This window comes from Drosophila suzukii, chromosome 3, assembly GCF_043229965.1.
Source record: "Drosophila suzukii chromosome 3, CBGP_Dsuzu_IsoJpt1.0, whole genome shotgun sequence".
NCBI classification, from domain to species: Eukaryota; Metazoa; Arthropoda; class Insecta; order Diptera; family Drosophilidae; genus Drosophila; species Drosophila suzukii.
This window is the reverse complement of record NC_092082.1, coordinates 58,629,860-58,637,666: the sequence shown is the minus strand read 5'-3', so window position 1 is coordinate 58,637,666 and position 7,807 is coordinate 58,629,860. Positions and strand designations below refer to the sequence as shown.

The 7,807-nt window shown below is 36.2% G+C and overlaps 1 long non-coding RNA gene across 1 annotated transcript; it reads left to right on the top strand.

Annotated features, from left to right (window-relative positions):
• The first annotated feature begins 4,332 nt into the window (after nucleotides 1-4,332).
• LOC136117701 (uncharacterized) lies at nucleotides 4,333-5,802 on the top strand. The gene is made up of 2 exons (XR_010655264.2): nucleotides 4,333-4,897; nucleotides 5,175-5,802. It is a non-coding gene; the product is annotated as an uncharacterized lncRNA (long non-coding RNA).
• The last annotated feature ends 2,005 nt before the right edge of the window (nucleotides 5,803-7,807 follow it).

The window sequence follows — 7,807 nt, the reverse complement described above, 5'->3', positions numbered from 1 at the left end:
AGAGCGTGCAAAGTCGTTTACCACCTCTTAATGCAATCTCAACGCTGTTGCTCTTAGGGAGTAAGCTGCACTCTTAAAAATAAAACTGAACTATATTTAAAGTGGTCAAAAGTTAACAGTAACCCTCTGTTGAAAAAATCTATGCACACTTTCGCCCACCTCAGAAATAAACAAAAAAGAATGCTACGATCGATTTCCTCGAATATCAGATGTTCGTTACTTTGTTGTGTCCAATTTCAAAATAATTCCAGGACATTTCTGTTTTATCGACATATTTAAAAGACGTGCAGTGGCTCCATTAACCAAAAAATGTGCAAGAAATCAAGTTTTGATGTGGGCCTGGACAATTGTGGAGCCACGATTCGACAGGAAACTTATACATGATTTCAAATATCTACGTAACCCTTAAAAATATCAGACTTTTAAGATCTAATTAAGGGACTCATTTTTTGCTTTTAACACGCAATTTTAAGCTAATTTAAACAACTTGCAGGAAATATTTTTATTTTAATATGTTTTGTTTCAACTGATTGGTGTGTTTATTTAGTATAAGTTACATACAACAAAATTAAACATTGCAATCTGTTCCTGTAGGTAAATCACAATTTAAAAATCTTATTTTTCCATTTGTTAACTTTGATGGGAAATAAAAAAACTGTTTTAAAAGTAAAGTGCCTTTGCCTTTGGAAAACTGTTTGAAAAATTTAAGAGAGTTGGGATTAGATATACTAAGGGTTTCAGCGCCGAGTAAGTTTAATTCGATGAGGCTCGCCAACTCTAACGATTATAAACGTCAATAGCTTTAAAATCAATCTGGTGCCTACATTTTTAAAGATTTTGTAATAGTATACACCGGTTGTTTTCCCATCTATCCATTCAATTAGCCTTATAAGCAATGATTAAGGAGAGTTGAATCTTAGCATCATGATTTTACTAGTTCTTATGGAGCCCAGTGCCACGCTCACTATTAAGGGATTAAATACACTTGTAACCGCAAATTTGATTTAAAATTTTCTTATACACATACCTATGGGACTGTTAGAATCGAAGAGTTAGCTTTGTATAGCTCGCTACAGAAGCAGTGAATTGAAACTTTCAACGAGATTATCTCGGCACAATGATTTCCCGAAAACGGTTTGGGATGGACACGACTTCGGGAAAACTATTCGTTTTTCGCTACTAATCAAAAAAACTAGATTTGTCGGAAAGTATGTAACAGCGCAGCGCAAGTTATTTCGTCAGTGTGCCACGCCCACAAACCGCCCAAAACTGTGGCTCCTACAGTTTTAATGCTAAAATAAAAGTGATAATGATAACTGAAATGCATTGTTTTTATCAATACCTATTAATTTACCTATAAAAAGGTTTTCCACGCCCACTCTCGGAAACTATCAAAGATAGAGAATTGTGATTTCAAATTTAGCGCAAATTTGTACGCAGCGCACGTTTTTTACGCGAATATGCCACGCCCACCCTAACGCCCATCAGCCGCCTAAAACTGTGGCGTCCACAATTTTCATGTAAGAAAGAAAATTTTTACCAGAAATGTGTTAGCCTCGCCAATACCTATCCATTGACCCAAAAAAAGAGACCCACTTACCCATCACGGTAAAATCTGTGTGCCGCCCACATAACCATATATTGGTGGGTATGTGCCGCATTTAATCTCGCTTTGCTGCTGTTATATCTCTATTTCCGTTTTGTCCCTTTTGCTGAGTAACGGATATTTGATAGTCAAGGCACTCGACTATAGCGTTTTTCCTTGTTTTTCACTAAAAGAAGAAGCAATCCTATTCAATTTATAAGTAACTAGCAAGATCGCCCGCAACTTCAAGATTGAAAATGTCTCGAATAGATCGGCTATATCCTATACCTGGTATTGGGAGTATCTATGCTACTTAAATGAAACTTAAGTCATTCCTCATTTTCACACCACCATAGAGATATGAAGCGTTTTTAACTCGTTACTCGTAGAGTAAAAGGGTATACTAGATTCATCGGAAAGTATGTAACAGGTAGAAGGAAACGTTTCCGACCCCATAAAGAATAGATATTCTTGATCAGGATCACTAGTCGAGTCGATCTAGCCATGTTCGTCTGTCTGTCCGTCCGGATAAACGCTGAGATCTCGGAAACTATAAGAGCTAGGCTTTGGCATGCAGATTCCTGAGCTTCTTACAATCAAGTTTGTTTCAGCAGGGTGCCACGCCCCCTCTAACGCCCACAAACCGCCAAAAACTATGGCTCCTACAGATTTAATGCTAGAATAAAAATTAAACTTTAAATTTATCGATTGCCACGCCTACTTTAACGCCCAGAAACCGCCCACAAATCGTAAAAAATGATAACGGATATCTCGGAAACTATCGAAGATAGAGAATTGGAAGTTCAGATTTAGATTCCGTAGCCTTGTACGCAGCGCAAGTTTGTTTCGCGAATATGCCACGCACACTCTAACGCCCACAAACCGCCCAAATCTGTGGCGCCCACAATTTTTATGCTAGATCAAAAATGTTGACTGTAAGATATTAGTCTCGTCAATACATATCTATTGACCAATAAAAGTTTGCCACGCAAACTCTAACACCCGTAACGCTTTAATCTGTGTGTCGCCCACATAACCATATATTTTAGTTTGATATGACTCTTTGCACACCAATCTTTCCATGCCAAATGCAATAATTTTTTTGAGATGATTTTAAAGCTTTTCTTCATGATATATAATGATATAGTTTATTGACAATTTATGTAATGTTACATTTTTTTATTTTATGCTAGATTTGTTTTTTTACTGACATTCAGCATGTTATTATTCCCTGAAAATTCGTCGATTTCAACTTTTTTGAACGTCTCACACCGCGTTTTGGACCGCTTGGTTTAGTATTACTTCATGTTGGGTAATCACCACCATTAGCAGTATAACTGGCACCATGAAAACTATATATGTACTTCAACAAGATCCGTACTATTTAACATTACCTTCAACTAATCGAATCAAATCTTATTTCCGCCGTCAGCTTAACATGCATATATACACACATTCTTGATCAGCATCACTAGACGAGTCGATCGAGCCATGTCCGTCTGTCTGTATCAGTTTTAAAGCTATCGGGCTGAAACTTTTCCAACTTTTCCTTTTGCAGGTAGTATATAAGTCGGAACCAGCCGGATCGGACAACTACATCTTATAGCTCCCATAGGGATAATCGGAAAACAAAATTTAAAAACAAGGAAGAACGTTATAGTCGAGTACCTCGACTATCAGATACCCGTTACTCAGCTATATGGAGATATGCAAGCAGCAAAGCGAGATTAAAATGCGCCACCTACCGGCGGTATACAGATTTAAGCGTTATGGGAGTTAGAGTGGGCATGGCAAATTTTTTTTTGGATCAATCGATAGGTATTGACGAGACCAATACATTTCAGTTAAAATTTTTTATCTAGCATGCAAATTGTGGGCGTCACAGGTTTTCGCGGTTTGTGGGCGTTAAAGTGGGCTTGGCAAACTTTTTTTTGGGTCAATCGATAGGTATTGATGAGAACAATACATTTCAGTTAAAATTTTTATTCTAGCATCAAAACTGTAGGAGCCACAGTTTTGGGCGGTTTGTGGGCGTTAGAGTGGGCGTGGCACTGTGCCGAAACAAACTTGCGCTGCGTAAGAAGCTCAGGAATCTGCACGCCAAATCTCAATAGCCTAGCTCCCATAGTTTCCGAGATCTCAGCGTTCATCCGGACGGACAGACAGACGGACAGACGGACAGACGGACAGACGGACAGACGGACAGACGGACATGGCTAGATCGACTCGGCTAGTGATCCTGATCAAGAATATATATACTTTGTGGGGTCGGAAACGCTTCCTTCTGCCTGTTACATACTTTCCGACGAATCTAGTATACCCTTTTACTCTACGAGTAACGGGTATAATAATTATTTCTTTTATGTTTTTTAACATATAAACTCTTACGTTTGGAAATAACATTTTTTAATTAGTTCTGAATTTTGAATTTAATTTTATTAATCATATAGCTGCCATAGGAACGATCGGAAAATTGGTGGGAAAATAATACGAAACAAATAATAGCTTCGGTGTTTTTTGACATATTATCTATTATACTATTAGGAATATCATTTTTTTGTATTTTTCAGAATTTAGAATTAAATTTAAAAATTATAGCTGCAAGGGTATACAAACATCGGCTTGCCGAAGTTAACTTCCTTTCTTGCTTTCAGTATTCTTGTAGTCCTTACATTTTTACTTAGATGTAGGAGAGATGTATTTGTTTAAACAGTTATGTGTTTTTTTTTAATCATAGGAGTGCAATTTTAATTTGAGAGCACCAAAATTAGTTTGTAATTTAAAATTAGTTTTTGCTTTTGAAGGAAATGTGTTATGTCTGTTAAAGAATTGAAAATGAAATGGACCTGACACAAATCCTCAGCGGACATGGATGCTTCCGTAGTTACCTGCAGAAGTACGGGCACATCTCGGAAAACTGTTCAGAGTGCGGCAGTGGCATCATCGAGGATGCTCAGCATGTCCTCTTCGACTTCCACCGTTTTCAGCACGAGCGCCAAGCGCTGCAATTAGTCACGGGAGTCAGCGTTGAAGTCCATACATTGCCAATGTCATTGTCAGAGGCCAAAAATCAAAATTAAATTTACACAGCTTGTCTCTAAAATGTCCAATCTTCCAATTTGCAAACCGGTTTTCGCTGGAAACCCAACGGTACATTCTATAAATAGAATCAAAAGCATGAACACGTGTTCATTTCAACAGCGCATCGGAGCTTTGTTGAAATATTTCAAAGCAAAAGCGCACTTCAAATCGGACTGGTAACTGTTCAAGTTGATAAATTTATATTATTCAAAATGGATTTTGAAGCTCAAGGTATTTATTTTACTTTATGAAATTAATTTATACTAACTTGATATGAAATTAATAAACTCTAACTTGATATGTGAAACCTCTTTGTTTGTACCTGTTTTGTGTGTCTCAAATTTGTTTACCTAAAGTTTTAGTTGTGATCCCACACTATTCCAAACAAGGATTTTTTTTTTATATTTTTCAGAGTTTTAAGATTTTAAAATCGTTAAAGTTAGGTGCGGAATGTTGCGAATGTAGTTGTAATCGTTAATATGCTAACACGACTTCTTATTTTTTCAAGGTCAAATTTTGCCAGCGCGCTGCAGCAGAGCCTTTGTGTCGTCTTTTGAGTCTCTGTTTTTGTTGTGTCTTTGTGTTCGTCTTTTGTGATTGTTTACAGCTTCTATTTGTCAGTTTATTTCTTTTACTTAAGATTATTCTAATTATTTTTCCGTTTTTCTTTTATAATTTTTGTTTACAAAATAAATTTGGACAAATTTAATGAATATGCCATCGATACTGCTAAGGAATTGATAAAAGAGTATCCATGGTACTGTTTGACAGCTACAGTCCATAAGGTGTTAGTTCATGGATCTTCTGTAATTGAGCATGCACTCATGTCAATCGGAGAGCTTTCGGAAGGAGCTGCCGAGTCTAATAGTAAGGAATTAAAAAAATGTAGATTATATCACAGCCGAAAAATGTCACGGATTGCAACAAACACAGACATATTGAACACACTCATTTTACGGTCGGACCCATTTATAACTGGGCAAAGAAAACATGGAAAGAAGGATAAATCAACGTTACTTGAATCTGTGCTCAACTTACTTGAAGAAACATTATAAATATTTGTTATAATTATATTAATTAGTTAATAGCTTTGAAAATATCAATATAATAAATTGGCTTACAATATGATTGTTTAATTAATGACTTTTTGATATGATATTATTTTAGTAGGTGTATAGCTTGAGAATTAGACGGGGGAAGATATATAAATTTATAAAATATATACAAAATAGTTGATTTTTCCTATGGCAGCAAATGTAAAACTACACCAACCTTATAGTCTGGGAGTTTAGATAACATACCTCTAAAAATAAGAAAAAATTTGCTAATTTTCTATTTAAGGGGGTCTTCTCATTCAAAACCCGTTTTTTTGACCCTTTTTAAAAAAATTCTTTTTTGAAAACTCAAAAAATAATTGAAAACTTTTTTTATTTATTGTATTACAAAAGGTTCAAAGTAAATAAACAAAAAATTGCCTCGATACGAGGGCTGTTCAAAAAGTAATGAGACTTCAAAGTTGGTGGTGGAAAAAAAGGTGTCGTCACGGCGGCGATCGTTCCTATAGCAGCTATATCATATAGACGTACGATATGGCCATTTCTTATAACATACATATATTTATAATATTTTTTTTAATTTTGGGGAAAATTTTGTAACAGTATAGCAACTTAAAGTAATTATGGCCGCAGCTCCATACAAGCCGAACCACTGTGCATTGGTTCCAACCATGATGACCATGATGATGATCACGTCGCGCGAAGCAATTGTTTGCGGCAGTCCGGCGTTGTCTTTGTCTCCTAAACAGTATTTTATTATACTTGTTATATATTTTTTGTCATAATTAAATAAAGGAATATAAAACAAGGAAGAATGCTATAGTCGAGTACCTCGACTATCAGATACCCGTTACTCAGCTAAAGGGACCATAGGGAAATGGAGATAAGCAAGCAGCAAGCAAGACCAATACATTTCAGTTAAAATTTGTTATCTAGCATTAAAATTGTGGGCGTGGCATATTCGCGTAACAAAGTTGCGCAGCGTATGTTACACACTTTCCGACGAATCTAGTATACCCTTTTACTCTACGAGTAACGGGTATAAAAACACACACACGAACGCATATATTGTTTTCAGTATTCTTGATTTCATTAGAATTCTACTATTTGTTTAATTTTAGTAATTTCAATTTGAGAACAACAAAATTAATTTGAAATGTGTTTAAGCTGTTTAAGAATTGGAAAGGAAATATTGTTTAGCAAAAGGGTGTCAATGGGAATTATAAGATATATGTATTTAAAAGAACCTAATTTCCCACCATAAGATTATGAACAGCACATTTTAAAACCCCCAACCAACATTTAAAACAGAGAAATGGCAAAAGAAAAAATTAAAAAAAAAACAAATGGAATTTTGGGGGTAGTTTGCGGTAGCTAATTGTACTTATCACGCGTCTTCGAATTTTTTTCCAAATTTCTGTTTTTTTAGATTTTTATGTCAAGACGTCTTTGCTGCAGGAGCTACAGTGATGAACTTAAGTGTTGATACACTGGATTATGGGAATATTTAACATTTAAATTAATTTTGTTTCATTGAATTATCTCTTAAAACTAAATTTTTAAGATTAAACAAGGAAGAACGCTATAGTCGAGTACCTCGACTATCAGATACCCGTTACTCAGCTATATGGAGATATGCAAGCAGCAAAGCGAGATTAAAATGCGCCACCTACCGGCGGTATACAGATTTAAGCGTTATGGGCGTTAGAGTGGGCGTGGCAAATTTTTTTTTGGATCAATCGATAGGTATCGACGAGACCAATACATTTCAGTTAAAATTTTTATTCTAGCATCAAATCTGTAGGAGTCACAGTTTTGGGCGGTTTGTGGGCGTTAGAGTTGGCGTGGCACTGTGCCGAAACAAACTTGCGCTGCGTAAGAAGCTCAGGAATCTGCACGCCAAATCTCAATAGCCTAGCTCCCATAGTTTCCGAGATCTCAGCGTTCATCCGGACGGACAGACAGACGGACAGACGGACATGGCTAGATCGACTCGGCTAGTGATCCTGATCAAGAATATATATACTTTGTGGGGTCGGAAACGCTTCCTTCTGCCTGTTACATACTTTCCGACGAATCTAGTATA